At 48.4% G+C, this 22,761-nt stretch overlaps 8 non-coding genes across 8 annotated transcripts; all 8 read right to left on the bottom strand.

Annotated features, from left to right (window-relative positions):
* Positions 1-69: 69 nt before the first annotated feature.
* TRNAY-GUA (transfer RNA tyrosine (anticodon GUA)) lies at positions 70-160 on the bottom strand. The gene is given in 2 exon segments: positions 70-105; positions 124-160. It is a non-coding gene; the product is annotated as a tRNA-Tyr (tRNA).
* A 187-nt stretch (positions 161-347) lies between these two features.
* On the bottom strand, positions 348-438 carry TRNAY-GUA (transfer RNA tyrosine (anticodon GUA)). The gene is given in 2 exon segments: positions 348-383; positions 402-438. It is a non-coding gene; the product is annotated as a tRNA-Tyr (tRNA).
* A 188-nt stretch (positions 439-626) lies between these two features.
* TRNAY-GUA (transfer RNA tyrosine (anticodon GUA)) lies at positions 627-717 on the bottom strand. Its single transcript is given in 2 exon segments — positions 627-662; positions 681-717. It is a non-coding gene; the product is annotated as a tRNA-Tyr (tRNA).
* A 187-nt stretch (positions 718-904) lies between these two features.
* TRNAY-GUA (transfer RNA tyrosine (anticodon GUA)) lies at positions 905-995 on the bottom strand. The gene is given in 2 exon segments: positions 905-940; positions 959-995. It is a non-coding gene; the product is annotated as a tRNA-Tyr (tRNA).
* A 189-nt stretch (positions 996-1,184) lies between these two features.
* Positions 1,185-1,275, bottom strand: TRNAY-GUA (transfer RNA tyrosine (anticodon GUA)). The gene is given in 2 exon segments: positions 1,185-1,220; positions 1,239-1,275. It is a non-coding gene; the product is annotated as a tRNA-Tyr (tRNA).
* Positions 1,276-1,462: 187 nt separating this feature from the next.
* Positions 1,463-1,553, bottom strand: TRNAY-GUA (transfer RNA tyrosine (anticodon GUA)). The gene is given in 2 exon segments: positions 1,463-1,498; positions 1,517-1,553. It is a non-coding gene; the product is annotated as a tRNA-Tyr (tRNA).
* A 187-nt stretch (positions 1,554-1,740) lies between these two features.
* TRNAY-GUA (transfer RNA tyrosine (anticodon GUA)) lies at positions 1,741-1,831 on the bottom strand. Its single transcript is given in 2 exon segments — positions 1,741-1,776; positions 1,795-1,831. It is a non-coding gene; the product is annotated as a tRNA-Tyr (tRNA).
* Positions 1,832-2,022: 191 nt separating this feature from the next.
* Positions 2,023-2,109, bottom strand: TRNAY-GUA (transfer RNA tyrosine (anticodon GUA)). The gene is given in 2 exon segments: positions 2,023-2,056; positions 2,075-2,109. It is a non-coding gene; the product is annotated as a tRNA-Tyr (tRNA).
* Between the last annotated feature and the right edge of the window lie 20,652 nt (positions 2,110-22,761).

Genomic DNA, 22,761 nt, shown 5'->3' with positions numbered 1-22,761 from the left:
TATTGCAACTGAAAATCTTCATGTGACGCCGTTAAGCTGCCGGCCATAGTGTCCAAAAAAAAGGACCACTCCGTCGAGCCGGATTCGAACCAGCGACCTATGGATGTCCATAGCACAAGACCTCTACAGTCCACCGCTCTACCAACTGAGCTATCGACGGGGATGAGAACGGAACCGGCTTCTTTTCCTCAAGTACACCGTGAGCAGCAATTTATTCCGGAGCCGGCGCAATGGCGTAACAGTTTATTCTTGACGAGACAATGGTCCAATGCGACTTGTATTGCAATTGAAAATCTTCATGTGACGCCGTTAAGCTGCCGGCCATAGTGTCCAAAAAAAAGGACCACTCCGTCGAGCCGGATTCGAACCAGCGACCTATGGATGTCCATAGCACACGACCTCTACAGTCCACCGCTCTACCAACTGAGCTATCGACGGGGATGAGAACGGAACCGGCTTCTTTTCCTCAAGTACACCGTGAGCAGCAATTTATTCCGGAGCCGGCGCAATGGCGTAACAGTTTATTCTTGACGAGACAATGGTCCAATGTGACTTGTATTGCAACTGAAAATCTTCATGTGACGCCGTTAAGCTGCCGGCCATAGTGTCCAAAAAAAAAGGACCACTCCGTCGAGCCGGATTCGAACCAGCGACCTATGGATGTCCGTAGCACGAGACCTCTACAGTCCACCGCTCTACCAACTGAGCTATCGACGGGGATGAGAACGGAACCGGCTTCTTTTCCTCAAGTACACCGTGAGCAGCAATTTATTCCGGAGCCGGCGCAATGGCGTAACAGTTTATTCTTGACGAGACAATGGTCCAATGTGACTTGTATTGCAACTGAAAATCTTCATGTGACGCCGTTAAGCTGCCGGCCATAGTGTCCAAAAAAAAGGACCACTCCGTCGAGCCGGATTCGAACCAGCGACCTATGGATGTCCGTAGCACGAGACCTCTACAGTCCACCGCTCTACCAACTGAGCTATCGACGGGGATGAGAACGGAACCGGCTTCTTTTCCTCAAGTACACCGTGAGCAGCAATTTATTCCGGAGCCGGCGCAATGGCGTAACAGTTTATTCTTGACGAGACAATGGTCCAATGTGACTTGTATTGCAACTGAAAATCTTCATGTGACGCCGTTAAGCTGCCGGCCATAGTGTCCAAAAAAAAAAGGACCACTCCGTCGAGCCGGATTCGAACCAGCGACCTATGGATGTCCGTAGCACGAGACCTCTACAGTCCACCGCTCTACCAACTGAGCTATCGACGGGGATGAGAACGGAACCGCCTTCTTTTCCTCAAGTACACCGTGAGCAGCAATTTATTCCGGAGCCGGCGCAATGGCGTAACAGTTTATTCTTGACGAGACAATGGTCCAATGTGACTTGTATTGCAACTGAAAATCTTCATGTGACGCCGTTAAGCTGCCGGCCATAGTGTCCAAAAAAAAGGACCACTCCGTCGAGCCGGATTCGAACCAGCGACCTATGGATGTCCATAGCACAAGACCTCTACAGTCCACCGCTCTACCAACTGAGCTATCGACGGGGATGAGAACGGAACCGGCTTCTTTTCCTCAAGTACACCGTGAGCAGCAATTTATTCCGGAGCCGGCGCAATGGCGTAACAGTTTATTCTTGACGAGACAATGGTCCAATGCGACTTGTATTGCAATTGAAAATCTTCATGTGACGCCGTTAAGCTGCCGGCCAAAGTGTCCAAAAAAAAGGACCACTCCGTCGAGCCGGATTCGATCCAGCGACCTATGGATGTCCATAGCACGAGACCTCTACAGTCCACCGCTCTACCAACTGAGCTATCGACGGGGATGAGAACGGAACCGGCTTCTTTTCCTCAAGTACACCGTGAGCAGCAATTTATTCCGGAGCCGGCGCAATGGCGTAACAGTTTATTCTTGACGAGACAATGGTCCAATGTGACTTGTATTGCAACTGAAAATCTTCATGTGACGCCGTTAAGCTGCCGGCCATAGTGTCCAAAAAAAAAAGGACCACTCCGTCGAGCCGGATTCGAACCAGCGACCTATGGATGTCCGTAGCACGAGACCTCTACAGTCCACCGCTCTACCAACTGAGCTATTGACTTTTTTTTTTCTTTATTGCCTGGCTTTGACCCATAACATTTACACAAAAAACACTCAACAAAAAACACACAAAACGCTATGTACATACGACACTGTCGTGGTCAGCCATCATGAGTCTGGCTTCGTCATACTAAAATTCACGAAGCATACAGAGCGGCTCTAGCCTCGAGAGCCACTCGGGAGGCTCCGCAGCTGCTTTCTGGATGGCCAGAAAGCAGTCCATTCTTTCCCGAAAATAAATTCGGGCAGGTCGTGCGTCTTTGTCACAATAATAGCCTGCCATTCTGGAGCGCCATATACTGTGGAGGCCCAAGAGCATTATGAGATCAAATGGTACCCCATCCTCATTGTCTGTGCTTAAATAACGAATTCCCTGCGCGTCAAGTGGTAGCTCTTTCTTTATTGTCCTTTGTAACACATCCCAAAAATAAACCCCTTCCCAGCAATGCAAAAAAACATGGTCTATTGTTTCGGGCTGTCTACAAATTAAGCAGTTCGATCCCCACGGTAAAAAGAAATCCTCTCCTTCCAAAAACTTTTTAACTGGGAGTGTCCCGGTGTGTAATTTAAAAAAGAAGGTCTTTACTCCTGGTGGAACCTGCATTTTCTTTACCCTTTTTAAAACATCAGCTCCAGGACCTCCACTGTACAAGGCCGTGTACATAGGCTCTGGGAAAACAATATCACAAAGATCATGGTACAACTTCTTTCTTTTAGTTTTATACAAATAATCGCTAGAAAAACGCGCTGAAAGAAACCTAACACTTGCTACAATCTCTTTGTAGTAACCAAAAATTCCACCCGAGAGCTCTTCTGTGGTAACAACAAACTCGGGCAGCAATCGCCGCAGCCTCACCTGGCACACGGTGCGCAAGAACGGGACTGAGACGTCGCGAAAAAACAAAAAACGGTTCCCCAGCTGCCTTAAAAAGAGGTGCCCTAGCCCCAACCCCCCGTCTTTTACCCGCCGGAACAGGTTCGTTCGGCTGCAACGTTCCCATTCGGAAGCCCATATAAAGACGGCAAAAATCCGGTGTAACTTCTGAATGGGCACCCGAGAGCAATGCAAAACCTGCATCACATACCAGAGCTTGCTAATAAAAAACAGGTTGCAGACTGTAGCTCTGGCGAAAATGGAGAGATTGGTGCCTTTCCATTTTCCAGCTCTGTCACGTGCTTCTTTCGTTTGCTGTTTCCAATACTCCTCGCTTTCGCGATAAGCATCGAGCGGAACGCCCAAATACTTGCCCGGTGTCGTCGTCCACGGTACGTTGGCAAAATGGTCCGGGTGGGATGGCCACCATCCATGCCAGAGTCCGAGGCATTTGGACCAATTAACCCCGCTACCGGTGACTTCGCAGAACTCGCGTACACACCCGACAGCTTCGCTTATGCTCTCCTGATCAACCGTGAATACAGCAACGTCGTCAGCATACGCCAGCAGCTTAACTTCAGCAGCTTGCAACCTAAAGCCATTAATACTATTGTCTTCTAATATTTTCCTACACAGTGTTTCGATGTGTTCAATAATTTCTGGTTTTTTGCAGAGTAAGCAGTTGATTGTCCAGGGTACAAATATCCCTTTCTGATCTAGCCACGCTTTTACAGGTAATGTGTTCGTGTGCAGCTTAAAGAAAAAGGATTTGACAGAAGGTCTTATCGGCATTTTTCTAACCCGTTTTAAAACGTCCTTTCCTTGGCCACCACAGTAAACAGACCTGTACAATGGTGTCGGCAGTAGATTTGCAATTAAGTCCGCGTACAGTTTCTTCTTCGTGACAGAACATAGGTAGTCCATTGAAAAGCTTGCATGCAACATGCGGAAAGAAACAACAACTTCACGAAAGTAACCAGTCACACGGCGACATCTTATATCACTTCTAGCCACAATAAATTCAGGGAGCGCTTTCGCAAGTCGCACTTGTATGACTGTGCGCAAAAAACTTCAGCTGCCGGCAATAGCCCCCCCCCCCCCCCCCCCCCCCCCCGAGAAAAAAAAACCACCCCGTCGAGCCGGATTGGAACCAGCGGCCTATGGATGTCCGTAGGACGAAACCTCTACAGTCCACCGCTATAAGAGCTGAGTTATTGACTGTTTTTTCTTTATTGCTGGGCTTTGACAGAGTACACAAAAAACAAATTTACACTATACCACTTTCAGGTGGTAATCTGACACTCAACCAGCCGCTCTGCTGGCTTCATGTTTGAAGTCCCTCAGAGACAGCAAGGGCTTTACCCTCGAGTGCCATTTAGGAACTCGATTGGCAGTTTTTTGTATTTCAATGAACCAGTGCACACTCTCACGGAACTAAATTCGGGCAGGCCTCGCATCCGGTTCACAGTAGTATCCAGCCATTCGCGAGACACAAAAATTGGCAGTGGCTTAGCTCGGCTAAGCCAGCATATACGTAGCGAGAGGTACATTTCCCTGGCTGAGCTTGTTGTGGTTACTGTATGTTTAGCACGATACATCGGGTATACACATCTTGTATTCATTTTGCGTAACCGAGACGAAGTCTTCCCGATGATCTGTGAAGTAGCATGCAGCGGTCTCAATTTTGTCGATACAGTATTTCGATTTGGTAGAGCCTCTTTAGTGTACAAGCTCTATAGTAGTTCTCCATTGTGTAGTCTGGACGTGAGGGCCCGAAGCTAAACTGAAGTCATACTTTTCTTTCATACACTGACTAAGAGAATCCTGTTTCTTGTTGAAATCACCCAAAGTCACACACAACTGTAAAACCATGCCGTAGGCTGGTATACACGTGGCACCCACATAAATCGTCTGCTTGACAGATGTTCCCGGTGCCGCGTAGACTCCTTGGATAATAATGCCGCTTCCCAGAAGACGAACACAGCAGACTTCACCATTATGCACCGTGATCGAAGGGAGGTGTGTGACAGCGGTTACACCTTGTTTCACGTACAGACTCCAGCGTTCATATTTGGTTCAAGCCAACTGCCGGGCGACAACCTCAGGATCGGAAGAGTTAATATTCTCTTGTCCATACCGCCGTTTAGCAGCGGCTGGACTCTCCTTTTTCTGCATGCATGTCAAACCTTGTGATACAGACGCCCACTACATCTCCACCTTTTATACGCAATCCTGCGCATGCGACGCGGGTTTCGGGTGATAGAGCGGCGTGCGGCGAGGGGGCAACAAAGAAGGCGGCGCAGCTGTGGGGTCATCTGGTTATCATCGTATCGGCGCATGCGCACAACTGCTCATCCGCGTGACGTCACGCTCGGCTTTGACGATGGAGTGGTCGCGCGGCGGCGGCAACGGCGAAACGCACGCCGCACTTAGCTCCTCTCTGGTTGCCATGATAACGGCGCATGCGCACAGCTTTTCTCTCTCATATACCGCGAAATGTTCGACTGGTAGCCCAGTGTAGCCCTCGCTACAAAAGCATTGTGTCACAAGGTACGCCCTCTTCGTTTTGTAGAGGCAGATACCGTATTCCATATACGTGTCTAGAGGCAAGTCTTTATTCAGCGTTCTTTGCAAGACATCCCAGAAGTAGACGCCTTCCCAGCAGTGCAAGAATACATGATCGATTGTCTCTGGCTTCTTGCAAATCAGACAATCTGAGCCCCAAGGCAGAAACATTCCCTTTTTCTCCATAAATGCTTTCACGGCCATTGTTTCTGCGTGTAACTTAAAAAAAGAAAGATTTGGCGGCCGGTGGTACCAGCATTTCCTTCACACGCCTCAACACACTGCCGCCCTGGCCTCCACGGTACATGACCCTGTACAATGGTTCAGGCAGAACAACGTCACGTAAATCCCGATAGAGTGTTTCCCTTTTTACAGTTGAGAGATACTGCTGTGAAAAACGACCAGCTAAAAATCTAACACTCATAACCAGTTCTCTGCTGTATCCAAAAACCCGACCTTGAAAGTTATCTGTTCCCACAATGCATTCTGGTAACGCACGGCCCAGCCTTACTTGACAGATTGTACGCAAGAAGGGGTCACTCGCGTCACGAAAAAATAAAAACCTGCTTACGATATGGCGCAAAAACAGATGGCCCAGGCCTATATGCCTCCATCTTTTACACTTCTGAACGAATTTGTGCGGCTGCATCGTTCCCAGCTCAAGGCCCAAACAAACACTGCAAAAATGCGGTGCAATTTATGCACGTTAGTTCGCGAACAGTGCAGTACCTGCATCACGTACCACAGCTTGCTGATGAAGAATAAGTTGCACACTGTAGCCCTCGCGAAAGTCATAACCGAGCCTCTTTCCACCTGTCAGCTTTTGCACGTGTGTCTTCCAATCTTCATTTCCAATGCGGTTCGCTGTCTCGATAACATTCCAGTGGGACACGTAAGTACTTCATTGAGCTCGGCACCCGTGACACGTTCGCAAAGTTAACTGGGGTCGTTGGCCATCCACCATACCGGAAGCCAATACAATTTTTCCCAATTTATTTGACTTCCTGTCGATTGACTAAATTGCCGAACACAATCAATGGCCTTCCTTACGATCTCATAATCAACTGCGAATACGGCTACGTGGTCCGCATAAGCCAGCAACTTAATTTCTGTCGCTTGTAGCCTAAAACCTTGAATACCGTAATTCTGTATTAGGCTCAAACACAGGGCTTCTATGTATACACCAAACAAAAGAGGTCTGAGGGGCCAGCACTGGCGCACCGAACGCTTCACGCTAATGGGGGCCCCCAAACTCTTATTGACTGTTAGTCTAGTTCTGCAGTTGCGGTACTCCATGGTCACTCCCTCCCTGATGACTGATCCAAAATTAAAAACAAAAGTTCATGTGCCACGCAATCTAAAGCCTTTTCAGGTCTAACTAAAGAATAGCAACACGACTGTCTGTAATATTGCAACACTCAATAGCACATATTGCTTTATGAATATTAGACATAATAGAACGGCCTTTGATGCCGTATGTCTGATGAACACCTACTATCACATTCATTATCCTTTGTAACCGCCTTTCTAGCGCCTTCATAAACAATTTGTAGTCCTCGTTCGTGAGTGAACTCCGCCTGTAGGCTGTAACCTGCTTTAACTTTTCACTGTCTTCCGTTTTCGGAATTAGAACAGTGTGAGATAAGCCAAAAGAAGGAGGTAGTGCTTTTAAGTCATATGCATCATTAAAGAGTGCAGTTAGCAAAAGGGAAATGTCATGCTTAAATGCTTGATAGAAAGCCACACTTAAACCTTCTGGTCCAGGCGACTTACCCGCGTTTAAATTGTTCAGACTCAGTAACTGGATCCTCTAATATCTGTTTCTGTTCGCAACCTTTTCTTGGCATTGCTCCTAGAAACTTGTCTTTGAATGTGTCAATGTCTACGTGATGTTTTGCCAAGATCAACTGATAGTATTCACCAAAAGCTTGCTTTATATGCGTTTCGTCAACTGCTATGGCACCTTCCCATTCAATCTCATCAACCCGATTGCGCTCTGCCCGGGCTTTTTCCATACCCAATGCTCGTTTTGTTGGTGCTTCAACGAAAACCGCCTCTTCGGCTATCGCACGCACAAGCGCACCGCGATAACGCTCTTCTTTCATAAATTCTAGCTTTTATTTAGTTTTCTTCACGTCATCAATCCACAGACCAGGAGATTTACTCTCCTGCTCGATTAGTTTCCGCAGCAGTTCTCTTAAATTCTTTTCCTTAATTATTTCCCTATTTTTTCATGCAGCTAGCCTTTTCAATTGCTTTCATTTTAATTTGCTGCTTACATAGTTCCCACTGCTGCCATAACTTTTCTCTTGAATTAGGCACTACTTTGCAAATTTCTTCTTTTATGTAGGCATAAAAACGTTCGCACTTTAACAACTTATTGAATTCCCACATGTTCCAATTGAATGCATTGTCCCGTTTTCCTTTGCCTAGCCTACACTATACCAAACAGTGGTCCGAAAAGGACACAAGTACAACCTCGTAATTGTTACATCTTGGAAGCAGGTCTACCGCGATATAAATACGGTCCAGACGTGCGTGCCTTGACTGCTGAAAGTGCGTAAATTGCACATCCCGCTCGCCTTCTAAACAGTCAGCCACATCTTCAATATTCCATTTATCTACTAACGCGGGAATTATTTCGGTACTTAGGTCCCTGAATATGCTATCGCTTGTTTTGACACGCGCAGCCAAGACACAGTTGAAATCACCCATGACAATCAATTGCCTTTCGGCAGTGCAGTGTTGAGCAGCCCTGTCTAGAGCCCGCCGACGGTGCTCTGCGGAGCAAGCCAGCGCCGTCTTACATTGGGCTCTGGGTTTGAGTTAGGCGTCCCGTGCGCATGCGCTGCAAAAACAGAGGGATGCCTGCTCATCGCTTCCTTGTCCAGCCCCGACCTTGCGAGTTCGTTTCGTGCCGCCAGGGCCACGCTGCCGCTCTCACTTGCACTTGCTTCTGAAACGCGCGATCACCCGATATCACTGGCACTTGATTGCCTATAGCCGCCTCGTGACTCGCGCGAAACGCGTTGTTTTTCGTACCGCTGTTATACATATCATTTAGCACGGCCCTGGCGGCGGGAAGCGCAAGTACTGAGTGGAAATAACGCCGAGGACCCACGAGCAGGCACCGCTTTATTTTGGCCGCGCATGCACAAGGTGCGCATAACTCAAACCCAGAGCCTAACGTTAGATGACGCTGACTTGCTTAAGCAGAGCACAGTCGGCGCGCTCTAGACAGGGCTGCTCACCACTGCACAGTACTGCTCGCCGTTTTCAAAAAAAGTCTGCCCTCTCTTCGACCTTGTTAGGTGCGTAAAGGCAGATTATTCTCCCGATCACATCCAAGTAAGCATAATAAAGCACAATAAATCGTCCATAAGAACATGTCGCTTAAGCTTGAACAACCATGCAGGCCCGGTAGCTTTTTACAGAAGAGCACACACCCAGCCGACGTTCCGACTGCATGAGCAACTATCGCGCAATACCTAGAAGTGAAACGCTGCACCATGCTCCCGGCCTCTTCCTCCCCGTCTGCTTTAGTTTCTTAAACCGCCAACACATCAATGTCGTAGTCATTATAAGTCATACACTTGGCTCGGTTTTCTTTTCCCCGCCAATCCCCTTACATTAAGTGTGGCTATTTTCAGGAAACGTAGAGGAGCCATTTCGACAACGAGGTGAAGAGACCGAGAGCATGGCGCTTACCTTTCACGTCCAGCGTATTGCAAGACGCTTTGTTTAACGCCCGAGTCATCAGGTCAATCGCCGTGGCCTTGCCGCAAAGGTGAACTTGCGGCGACTCGCCTCTCAGCTGAAAAGTTCGGGCGCAGCTTGAAATCGGGCCTCCGGGCCTGAGCAGCTTTCACTTGAGGCTGTTCTCCACTGGCGTTAGTCTCGTTGGCCCCTTCGTTGAGAGTCAGATCATGAGGACGCTTGACGGGTGCACTAATGGTCGCCATGCGGCCGTTGCTGTCATCCATGCCCTCCTCGCTACACGCAGGTGCGGGCACCTCGGTTTTTGAAACGCCTGCAGATCCACCGTCCTCTATCATATTGGTTGCCATGGATCCTGGCAATTCAGGTTCCTCCCCTTGGTCACTGGGCGACTCGGTGTTCTCCGCAGAAGACGGTGTGGAGAGACCGTGGCTACTGCTACCTTCTCCTACCCCCCCCCCCCCCCCCCCCCCTAGCCGCCTCCTCAGCTTCAGCGGCATCCATTTGCAATTCCGCCTTCTCGTCGTCGAACGCAGCTCCTGTTGCCGATGCGTAGGTGCGAACGCAATCAGCCTCACCATGAACGAAACGTTTGCATTTTGTATAGCGAGGAATTCTACATTCTCGCCTAACGTGTCCAGTGCCGCGACAGCGCAGGCATTGCGTAGGCCTACCAGGCACAACCACAAGTGCCAACTCTCCCGCAACCCTTAGCTGATGAGGGAAGTCCTCAACTCTAACATATGGCTTCATCTTCAGTAAAGCAGTCCTTGTAGTAGAGGCTTTTTCCGTCATACCTTGAACTCGCCACCGTTCCCGGGTCACTGCGGGGATCTTTCCGAACGCTGCTAACGCCGTCCTTATGTCTTCGTCATCAACTTCGGGGAGCATCCACTGCAGCCGCAGTTTGACGTGCTGATACTCAGGGTCGATGATCATGCACCGTCCCCCTTTTACTTGCATTTCCTTCACGGCGAGCACCCGCTTTGTCGCCTCGGAAGTGCTGAGGGTCACAGCCCATAAGTGGTTAACCTGGTACACCCCCATAGCAACCATGTCAGGCAGAGTTCCGTTCTTGGTCAGGGCATCACGGAAGTCCTCGACATTGTAGGGCCGAAGTCGCGCATCGCCATGAAGAAAAACAGTACTTCACACCACACGTCCGGTAGGCAATTTTGGCAAAAGAAATTGATACTCGTTATCTGCAGCTGCAGCATTCTTGTTTCCGCGGCCGGCTTGGGCCGCTACCGCTGCTCCAGCGCAGCCCATCCTACATGGGTGCGTCACACTCGGTGGCCGGAAGTAGAATGACCAACTGAGCTATAGAGGGGGATGGAGGTGATTCCGGCTTCTTTTCCTCAAGTGCGCCGTGGACTGCCTTTTATTCCCGAGGCGACACAAAGATGTGACAGTCTACTCTTGACGAGACAATGACCCCAAGTGGCCTGTACTGTACTGCAGTGCAAGGATTGCACTGCTCTGCAATACTTGGTTTATTTGCAATTTTGCTCTAAAGTTCATGAATAATGTGTAGGGCGATTCCAGTCGTCCTGTTCATTCGCATTGTTTTCTGTTTGTAGCAATAAGAGCACGAAGTTTATGCTGTGCACGGTACAAGCATCTTGCTTCGACTGAAAGTAGGTGTTCATGCTTTGGCGATAATGCACGTGGCGATAATGCAGCTTGCACCAGGTCCTCCTTAGCCTTTTAAAGCCCACGAAAGTGGGCCGCATAATACTACAGGGCGTAAAAATGGCGTACATGAATTATACAACGCGTATTACTGTCAATGGTGACCTAACCGACAATCCGTGCGTTCGCTCGTCGGTGAGGCAGTTTACTTGTTTGCAGTTTGCTTCAAGCCGCTGCGTTTGACGATCGCAAATAATGAAGCGATAACAGGTTTTAGGCTGCAAGCGGCCCATGTTAAGATATTTTCTTACGCAGATGATATTGGCGTCTTTTTGCTCAGACAGAGAGAGCGTTAAACAAGCCATGACTGCTGAACGGTTTTGCGATTGTATTGGAGCCCATACCAACTAGGACAAAAGTTATGGCTTTTGGAATAGCGAATGAGAAATCATGCCAGAGCATTTCTCTAGGTTGCAGTGGTTGACTGTTCAAACGCAATACCTCGGTGTACCATTTGATTGTTACCGCAATCTTGAAGCGTACTGCTCTCAGCATGGGTTGAGTGCAAAGGAAAAGGCAGAGGCGTGGCAAGGCAGGCAGCTGTCAATGTTCTCACGAGCCGCTGTCTGCAAGATCTGGTATGTAATGAATGCGTTATGTGCATCGCGAGTTAACATACAAAAAATTCATCTTATTTTTGCTTTTTACATTTGGGCTTTGACTAGAAGAGGACCAGTGGGACAAATTTGTTTTGTCCGGTCAAGAAAGGTGGGTTAGTTCTTGTTCACTTGTTTTTGCGACAGATTGTACCACGCTTATAGTTTATTTACGCGACGAAAATGACCAGTTTCTGCGTACAGTCCTGCAAGTAATGGCTACGCCGACTGCTGCCAGAATTTGTTGTGACATCATGTGAAAACATGCGCTGAGCCGTGGCTGGGCCTCTGCGCGAAGTGGTGACCTCGTATAGATTTCTAAACGCACGGTTTTCACAAGAGTACCTCTGCAGCGTCAGCAGGAACAAACTTTATAAGACCTAATTGACAACATCCTATCAGTGCATTTTTACCGTTTACCAAATCATGAAGGCCCTGGACAGGATGTACTTAACAGAGTAAAGAAAATTCCAATACCACCTGCAGGAAGACCTTCTTTCAACTGCACACAAATACACTTTCCGTTAAGACCTGTCTTCATAATAAAGGCATCTACATACCCTGGACAACCAACTGCTTCTTATGCATCATCATCATCATCATCATCATCATCATCATCATCATCATCATCAGCCTGACTACGCCCACTGCAATGCAAATGCCTCTCCCGTGTCTCTCCAATTAACCCCGTCTTTTGCCGGCCGTGGCCACGGTATGCCTGCAAACTTCTTAATCTCATCCGCCCACCTAACCTTCTTCCTCCCCCTGCTACTCTTGCCTTCTCTTCGAATCAACTCCGTTACCCTTAAGGACCAGCGGTTATCTTGCCTTCGCAACACATGCCTTGCCCAAGCCCATTTCTTCAACTTGATTTCGACAAGGATGTCTTTAACCCGCGTTTGTTCCCTCACCCACTTTGCCAGCTTCCGGTCTCTCAACGTAAAGAAACAGTTACCCCTTGACCCATACGGCATACGATTCTTGCCCGTAAAGAAATCAGAGGGTTTACCGTACGACTTAATTATGGTTTCGCCTGAAAAACCGGGTGTGTAGCGTTTCCTCTTTCATATGTAATGGGAAAGCCGGCGGTAACAGACCCTGGTGATGTAAGAGCATGGGATGAATTTTCCGTCACGCTACCTTAGCTGGGATGTCAATTTTCTTTCTCAGCCCACTGCCTAGACCCTTATAGAAGAGTTCTATTTAAAACAGTCGTATCTGCGAAACGCGTTTGCTGGCTCCTTTCCGAGCTTACATCTCGTCATGGCTTAAGCTATAAAGTTGCAGTTGGGTTTTCACTGCCTCCTAAAGGCGATTTTCATGGCCCAGAGGAGGGCGCCTCTAGTCATCCAGCATGGGAGCGCTACAGAAGACTCCTTCTGTGGGAGGCCTAAGTGGAATCGCGCTTGTTTTAAAATTTTACAACAAATTCGCGCCTGTTTGTAGGTGGTGGCAACATCGTGTGAGGTAGTCTTTCATATCTTGAGGTTGTAAAAGCGTAAACGAGAGCCAAGGAAATAGAAACGTGAGTGGACTCCTAAGCTCTGCCTTAAGGGTATGACGCTATAGCGTTAATGGGCCCCTTCAGCGGCCTGCGGTCCTCCTTGCCTGTTGCATCGTAGACACGGACACTGTTCTGTCTTTCACCGCCACATAACGCTTAAGCTACCCTTAAGATAGAGTACTATGCGGCAGCATTAGAGATCCCTCCCTCACAAGTTCTCGTTCTTTGCCGTCTAGGAATTCCGCCTACATGTCTAATATATGCGGGATTTATCATTCTATACATCCATAGGTTGCGGGGAGCCCTCGTACAACTCCTGGAGCAGTGGTGCAGCGGTTAAGCTATGCGCCACTGCCCCTGCAGGTGGCTGTTTCAAACACAGCCACTGGTGGGGCTTCAGACACAGGATGACTTCCTTGTAGCCTTCTTTCCATATTTATCATATAAAGCACGAACAGCAGCGTTGATACAGGACAACCTTGCCTTAGTCCTTTGTGTACTTTGACAGTTGTCGTACTTTCTATCCCTTCCCATGTAATTTCAACTTTATTTTCTCGATATATTTCCTGTAGAAAGTCAATTACCTCATGACCGATAGCTTCATCTTTTAATACGTTCCACAGGAGTTCCCTGTTCACGTTGTCGCATGCACCGCTTATGTCCAGGAAGGCTAAATACAGAGGTCTGTTTTCTGCTCAAGCTTTTGCTATGCACTGGGTAAGCAAGAACAGGCTATCATCTAAGCACTTACCACTTCTGAACCCGTTCTGAAGTTCTCCGAGTATCCGATTACTTTCTACCCATGAGTGCATTTTTAATTTCACCGCCTGCATTGCCAGCCTGTACAGTAAGAATGCAGGGCTTAAGGTAATGACGATGTGCAAACAGACTCAGAGCGGAATACAATTCGAATGAAATAATATTACCCCATTCCCCTTTTCGTGGATAACACAGCACCATTTCAGCATACACGCATGTCATAATAAGGCCTATCATTACAGACACAGTTTAGAACAAAACTCTTCGCTCTTGAAATGTGCCAGTTAATGATTTGTTTACACCAAAATTACAACGGCGGAATGTACCGGCGAAGCACTCACAGCGGAGCAACCGATGGTATCTACGGTGTGCCAATCCTTCTTACACTTGTTCCCGGCGTCGCCGCAGCGTGGCGTCGACTTCATGGAAATCGCCAATGTAAAGAATAAAGTTTTATTTTCGAAACTTTTATGGTTAAGAGTTTCACTGCCACTATACATTAACAAGCAGAAACTGCCGTCCATCTCCTTCGGTTGTAATGATTCTTAATTGATAATCAGTTTTAAAATATTATGTATAGGACAGCGGAGATATTGGGCTATAAAAACTTTCCATCCTATTTACGGAATGGCTAACTACCTCGAGCGCATCGGAATCTTGGAAGAGTGCTAATATCATCTTATTTCGTAAGAAAGTGACGCCAAGGAGTTGCAGAATCACGGGCCAATCAGCTTACCCTCTCCTGCCTGCAAGGTACCTACAAAGGTATTCGCTGTTAGAATTAGATCAACCTGAGACTTCAGACAATCAAAGGACCAGGCTGCCTTCCGAAAAGGCTACTGGACAACAGACCATATTCACGTCCCCAATAGATAGGTTACGGAATAGAAGGGGACCCAGACGTAACTTCAGCAGCCACGCTGGCATCGCGGTACTATGCTGCAGAAGAGGATGATATGCGTTGAGTCTACACCGGTAGCGGGCCCAAGAGTAGCGAGGGACCGAGTCAGACGTCGGGCTGCAGGCACTCGGAGATCAGGTGGTTGTCGCCGAAGCAGAGACGGGTCGAGGATCAGAGAAAACTTTACAGGGATTTAATCATGTGAGGGCAAGAGAAAAAAAGCGAACTTTTACGAACTTATCTACAATAAATCAAGGTTTGAAGAGAGACTGGTTGGGCTTTGTTGCCAGGGATCAGGGAGTCCTTTTTCGCTCACCGCAGTCCTTAAAACCCCTTAAATATATACAGCCCCTCCCTGAGGGCTGTGGACAATCAAGCACGGGGCATATCATTCCAGGACGGAAGCCAATCAAAACAGCGCAGCACTGCAGCAGAGGAAATGATGCACGGATTGGCACAGCAGTGTTCCACCAGGTGGAGTCCCCCGTTGCCCGTGTAAACCCGTGGCAACGGGCGAGGAGGTACAGCAGTTAGCTCCGCTTCTTACTCCTGTAGTGTAGCAAAGATGGTGCTGGCGGTTTTCTCTCCTCGAAAACACATGTGGCTCGTGCAACGCCGCGAGCGTCAACTCAAACCAACGGCGAGCTGTCCCCAGTTGAGCATTCTACTAACGGAAACGGGTAATGGTTTGATAGCCTCGTCCCGTTGTTTCTCCGAACGGCCACCTTTTCTTCCGTCCGGCGGTCCTTCGTTGCCCCCAGGCGTCCAAACGGGGCATCCTCGCTCAGCGAAGCGCGGGAAGATCCCGTAGGCTCTATATCAGCGCGGCACCATTCTTGACTCTTCGATTGGTCAGAAGGCACGTCGCCAGGAGTAGCTGTCTTAATCAAAAGATCCCTGTATCGATGTTGAGAAGTTGAAACGTAGCAAGGAATTTGTAAAGGTACTGGAAAACATCTACCGCAGCTGCACAGCCCCCCATAGGGAAGTGAAAAAATCCCAATCCGGAAGGGTGTCATGCAGGAAGACACTATCTCTGCGGAACCAATTAAGGTGTATTTGTATGAGGTACTCCGAGAACTGGTTTCGAAGGAGTTGAGAATGAAAATTAATACAGTCGTGACCGGATATATCGAACCCAGATATATTGAAATATTGCTTATGTTGAACAGTTTGAACATTCCCTCGAAAATACCATGCAAAAGCGCAGCACTGTTGTCCGTTTGCATCGAAATAGCATTCAGCGGAACTTTCGATATATCGAACTATGCGCCGCGCCCTTTAAGTGCCACTTCTTGCAACGGAGCTCTTCGCAATTTTCACACGTGGAGACGGATCGACTGCGCAGCCTTGGGCAACTGCTCGCAAAGCTAGCGCTGTGAAACCCCGCGACGAGGTCAACGTGAGGAGCTTTTGAGGGTGGCCTGCGGCCCCTTTAATACTGATTTTCACGCCACATCGTTGTAACTCCCTTGCGGCAATTAGTGGTGCGGGCTGTGCACTTTTATGTTTCTTTTTTTACAGCTCAATCTAACATGGTCATGCGGTGAAGTAGCCTAGCTAAACCTTAGCGGCAGCCCTGGCCTGGTGTCTTCGCGCCGAAGTGCTTGTTGAAACCAGCCATGCTTGTTTTAATGAGACTATTGTTTTTATAGTTTACCGGTAACAGGATCAAGCATCTTATGATAGGTAGTGTCTAGTTCGAAAGCATTTTGCGCTGCAGATTCGAAGCGAACCAGATTAGGCGTACAAACGCCTAGTGAGCGGTGCGCTGCCAGCATGCGTCAAGCGAGGGTGCAGTGTATTCTTGCTTCTAGGTTACACAGCAGCTTTTCCACTGCCGTTTTTCATATATCGAACTACCGATATATGGAACAGTTTCGCGATCCACTTCGAATTTGCTGTGTCTGGTTACGACTGTAGAGAATAACTTACTAATCTCCGATTTCCTGATGAGAGCGCCTTGCTGAGTAAATCAGGGTATGAATAGCAAAGCATGACCGACGACCTAGACAGGCACAGCTGAACGAGGAGCATAAAAATTAGTATGACGAAATCTAATGTAATGTTCAATAGACGCAGAAGGGCACAGCAATTTACTATAGGCAGCTAAGCATTGGATCTTGACAGAGAATACAGGGTATTCCAGCTAACTTGGACCAAGACATTGAAATAAACATAAGCGTTCTTCGGAACTGAAATCGAGTGGGTGCTGTTAGGGTTTATCTGAAATTTCAGTACAATTTTTTGCTCGTTCTACTTGAATAATTAATCCAGATAAATTATTTTTTTTATTATCGCTTTAAACGTTCAGGCGTGAATAGGAAAGTTGTGGAGCTGCATAAATAATGCCCAATCCAGGCACTTCCAACATGATAGCCTTAGCGTGGCCGTTTTTATTCGGGAAAAACGAAAGCCCGCGGAGTTAAAAAAAAATGGCTGTGGTTTAGCTCTGGTTAACCCTAGTTGAATTGCGAAAGCTTCGTTTCCCCGGCACGTCGTCTACGCAGCGTCTCATTCCGGCGCCCTCGAGAATTCAAACCGGTCTCCTCCACAGTTGAAGAGTCACTCCGGGACTTCGCACGACTTCTTCTAGCTGCATCTTCATTACGACGCTTCTCGAGTCATGCGGCGCGTTCTTCTGGCGTCTCTTGAGGGCGTTGTCTCTTCCTCGCTTCGTTCTGTCGTTGTTGCGTCTCTTTCGCGCTCTCCATAACAACTACAATACACTGAGGCAAAGCGCATATATATATATATATATATATATATATATATATATATATATATATATATATATATATATATATATATATATATATATATATATATATATATTGTTACAAGTGGACGAATCATGAACGAAGAAGTGGCGGTGCGCTGAACGACGACGACGTTGACAGTTGGTAGCTGGGCGCTCGGTTCTGAGCTGAGTGCTGGCCATCCCGAAGCGGTGATAAACCGAAGGGGTACGTCCTCCTCCCCGCAGCTGACCCAAATTCCGCGTCAGATCAGCCACGCCGGCGGAACGGATAATGTACTGCACAGGAGGGAGATATATATATATTGTTACAAGTGGACGAATCATGAACGAAGAAGTGGCGGTGCGCTGAACGACGACGACGTTGACAGTTGGTAGCTGGGCGCTCGGTTCTGAGCTGAGTGCTGGCCATCTCAGAGCAGCCGCCAATATAGACTTACCGCCGTGACATCCCCGTAACATCTTTTGGTGGAGGTCGCGGGTTCGAGCCGACATGCCGACGACCCGACGAGACGACGGGCCGAACCGGCGAGATGACTACCGACCCGGCCCCTCCGTCTGCGCCTGCCACGCCAACTGTCGTCGTAGCCCACCCTCGCGACCCGGGCACATTCTACGGTACAGATGGCGTGGACGTCGAGGACTGGCTCTCGCTTTATGAGCGTGTTAGCCAGCACAACAGGTGGGACGCCACGCTGATGCTGGCCAATGTAATATTTTATCTCGCCGGCACCGCACGCGTCTGGTTCGAAACCCACGAAGAAGAGATTGCCACGTGGGATGCCTGCAAGCAAAAGCTCCGCGGCCTGTTTGGGAAACCAGTTGGCCGTCAGCTTGCTGCCAAAAAAGAACTTGCAGCTCGCGCCCAAACGGCCACTGAATCATATATTACATACATTCAAGACGTCTTGGCACTGTGCCGAAAGGTCGATCCCAACATGACCGAAGACGATAAGGTAGGCCACATTCTTAAGGGCATTGCCGTTGATGCCTTCCACCTTCTTCTATGCCGGGACTGCTCTACGGTTGACTCCGTTCTGCAGGTGTGTCGACGCTTCGAGCAGGCCAAGCACCGGCGCATTGCACACCGCTTCGACCGCCTGCCTAACACAGCTGCCAGTTCCACGTGCGAGGATCTGCCGACACTAAGGCAGCCTTCCAACCCCGACAACGTGACTCGCATCGTGCGCCGTGAACTGGAGGCGCTGGCTCCTGTTACGCCCAACGCGCCCTTGTCGGACAACACCCTGGCCACAATATCCCTTATTCAAGCTGTCGTCCGCCAGGAGGTCGCCAACTTGGGCATGCCCTCCAGCCATCGTCCCGTCGAACATCGGAGTGCGAGCCCCATCTCTCCCGGTGGTCGACGTAAGGCAAAGGTCGGGGAGGTGCGGACCAACGGCTGCGGCAGTGGCGGGAGATGTGGCCTACGCGCGAGCACGTAAAGCAGATCGGCCGGTCGTCAGGGGTACGCCACTCATCCGGATTGCGATACCTTGTGTAACTTGGGACGAAGGTGTTGCGGGCCGTAGCAGTAGCGACCACGGGAGAGATGGGACTCGCACTCCGAGGTTCGACGGGACGATGGCTGGAGGGCATGACCTTAAAATGGTAAAGGCCAATATAGACTTACCGCCGTGACATCCCCGTAACAATATATATATATATATATATATATATATATATATATATATATATATATATATATATATATATATATATATATATATATATATATACCCACCGCGAGGCGACACCTCCTCTCCCTCTACCCCAGCGGAGCACATCTAGTGGAGCGAGCGGCGACGGCGGCGCCATCTGTTGGAGCGCGGCTGCGGCGTTGCTAGGCAACTGCGGCTCAAGGTCGGCCACGGCATACGGCATACGGCACGACATACGGAATACGTCATACGGCGCGACGAGCCGAAATGGCTCGTTGGCTAGCGTAGTAAAGCTTTTGCTTTAAAATATCACGTGACAGCACGCTCCGTGCGCCAGAATGCGCCGCGGTTACAGCGCTCTCATGCGTGATTTGTAAAAAAGCATCACCAGCGCCGCGCCTTCTCTTCGCTTACGAGAAAGGGCTTCTATCTTTGCTCGGCTCTGACGTTACCGGCGGCGGCTGGCGACGCATTCTACAAATCTGCTTTCTACAAAGCGCAATAATCGCCGCAAAAACGGGAGCCGCCCGAAACCACTAGCGCTTATCTTGGAATCAACCACAACGCGAAGCTCTGTCGTGTGCAGCATGAAAGGCGCGAAGCGAGCGATGTTTTTGACAAAGCATGAATGAGAGCGCTGTAATCGCGGCGTGTTCGGACGAGCAGAGCGCGCTGTCACGTGGTATTTTTTAAACTCCGTGGGCTTTCGTTTTTCCCGAATCAAAACGGCCACGCTACGTCTACCTCGTTGGAAATGTCTGGGTTGGACAATATTTGTGGAGCTCCACAAATTTCCTATTGACGCCTGAATGTTTCGAGCTATATTTAAAAAGTTAATTAATTTATCTCGACTAATTATTTAAGTAGGACGATCAAAAAATGGTTCTGTAACTTTAGATAAACCTTAACAACATCCACGCGATTTCATTTCTGAAGAACGCTTAGGGTTTTTCAAAATCTTGGTCCTATAGTTATCTAGGACACCCTTTATATTTAGCACAGGCAGTGCTGCCTTCCGTGATCACGACAAACTACCAGGAGAATAAGAATAAGGTGGAGTGCATTTCGCTGACACTCTCGGACAATGAAGAGTTACTTGCAGTATCCCTCAAGAGAAAAGAATGGTACAGCTGCATATGGGCACTGCTCAGCTATGGGGCAGGAACTTGAAGGGTAACGTAAATGCTTGAAATTAAGTTGAGGATTACGCAGCCAGGTATAGAAAGGAAAATGTTAGGTGTGACCTTAAGAGTCAGGGAGAAAGCACCGTGGATCAGAGAACAAACGCGAGTAAATGATATGGCAGTTGAAGTCAAGAAGTAATGGACATGGGCAAGGCATGCAATGCAATTCAAATAGAAGATAACCGATGGTCATTACTGGTAACGGAGTGAATCTCAACAAGGCAAGCGTAGCAGGAGGCGGCAGCAATTCAGAGGGCTGGAGGAGATTAGGAAGTCTGCGGGGATTAGGTGGCCATAGCTGGCACAGGGGAGGATTAATTGGAAATATGTAGGAGAGGTCTTTGCTCTGCAGTGAACCTAGACAGGCTGGTGATGATGATGATAAAGACCTCGGGACCCTTCGATCAGGTGCCTGTCTCCTTGAAATGTTGCTCGGTACAGGCGTAGCTCATTCTCAGGTTCGACAAACCCAGGCCAGCTATTACAAATTTGCAGGCATGTTCCTGTTCCAGCTATTACTAACAGACGACTGAGCGTAATCATTTTCAGAAATCTTCGCACCAATTTGCGATTGGCCGGACAGTTTTGGGGGCCTCATAACGAATGTCACATTCGTGTGGGTTTGAAGGCGCAGAAACACACGCCCTCTTCCTCGTTATATAAGCGTTCGGATCGCGAGTACCGTCGAATAAGTCCCAGCCCTGTTACACGTTGGGGCAATCGAGAAGTGTGTCGCGAACTGCCGGAAAACATCGACCGTCAAGGCACCCGTAGTAAAAAGCTGTAAAATACCAAATGAGCAGCGCACTCACTTTGGCAAGTTACCGAACTGAGACAAAGTGCAAAGAAAGGAAATTTTGAATCACTGAATTTCTTTGGCTGGCATTGCTTGTGTTCGGTTGGTCGAACTTTGCGCCAAACTCGTCGTGGCAGAACTTGCTTTGAACTTTGCGTCCAAAATTTCTTCGACACTTTGCTTCCAAGCCACATTGTACCTCAGCTGCAGTGTCAGTGCTGTACACTTCCTCCTTTTGGACCGTCTTGCGAAACACAGAGCCATTTCCATTTCATGCTGGTTGCTCCGCGAAGTGTCAAAGTTTGCAAAGCGACCTATCATGGATCCCGCGTAATCATGCGATAATGTGCAATCATGCACCTTTTGTAACCATTCAGTCCTCCATTTTATGGAGCTTTAGCACTAATAAGTGAGTAATTATTCGTTAGTATATCCATCCAAGTGCAGCGTTACGGCTGCAAAGGAAAGTTACACAGCTTTCTCAGAAAACTTTGTTAAAGAAAAAATACATCCTGGCCCCGAGGTTCGAACCGAGGACCACAGCCTGCCTGGAGCAACCGCTCTACCAACTGAGTTAACCATTACGGCTAGCTGATGGTAGATCGAGAGAGAATTGACCAACAACTTGAAGTGGGAAACACGTTGGTTCAATGTTTAAGGGAATCTCCCAAGGTGGAGTAAATTTGTATTCAGGGAGCAATTAGTCTTTGGCATCCATCCAAGCGCGGCCATACGGTGCTTTAGCAGTATTATTAAATTTTTCCTAAATGGAGGCAGCCATGGTTGGGATTGCGCATCGCTACTGAATGGTCCCATGATGTAGCTATGGGCCACTTGCGACAGTGGGTAACAGCGCGGTCGCCCTGGTCAACATTCATACGTACTACGCGTTATTGACACTTTTGTGACTGCACTATCGGGAGATGTACGTGACGCAATGTGCCGACAACCCCCGCCGCGACAACGAAAGAAAAATAACCCGTTTGCAAGAAAGTCTCCTCTTTGTGCTGTGGTTCTCCTCTCAAAATACTGAATTAAAATTGGACCAGATGAATGCATTCACCAATCACTCAACTAATGGCTCTCTACTAAAGGTTGCCACGCAGTCAGCCTTCCCATGATTCCTAATAAACTTTGAATTCGCACAGCCGCAATCGTGGAATCGACCCCCTGTGTACCAACACTCACTTACGCACACATTACTAGCGCGTGTGCGCACAAGAAAATGCTTTTTTTGATCCAATGGACGCACACGCATGCTTGAAGTTTTTGCTTCATCATGGTGATCGTCTCACAACCATATGTTATGGCTGTCCGCATTAGGAAAGATATAAATTTATGGCAGCCGATTATACCACAGCGTACTGCAAGCTAAACAACATAGCTTCTCTAGAAGCACAGGCGCCGCGAGTATAGAAAAGGTTTCGGGCTTTAAGCTCGCTGTCGCTGAAGAGCTTTATCAGCACTCTTTCTACGGCCGCGTTATCCTTTTCCTCAATTGCCGGCCTGTGCTAGAGAATTAACCTTTAGTACAAACGTGAACATAACGCTTACCCTTTTAAATATATTACAGCATTCCTCTGCAAATGCCCTGCTTTCATGCTTGCACGATAGCGATGAAAGAGGGCAAACAGACGAAGTATTG

Source organism: Amblyomma americanum, chromosome 4, assembly GCF_052857255.1.
Source record: "Amblyomma americanum isolate KBUSLIRL-KWMA chromosome 4, ASM5285725v1, whole genome shotgun sequence".
Lineage (NCBI taxonomy): Eukaryota > Metazoa > Arthropoda > Arachnida > Ixodida > Ixodidae > Amblyomma > Amblyomma americanum.
The sequence above is the reverse complement of the archived record's forward strand: the minus strand, read 5'-3'. Positions and strand labels throughout refer to the sequence as shown.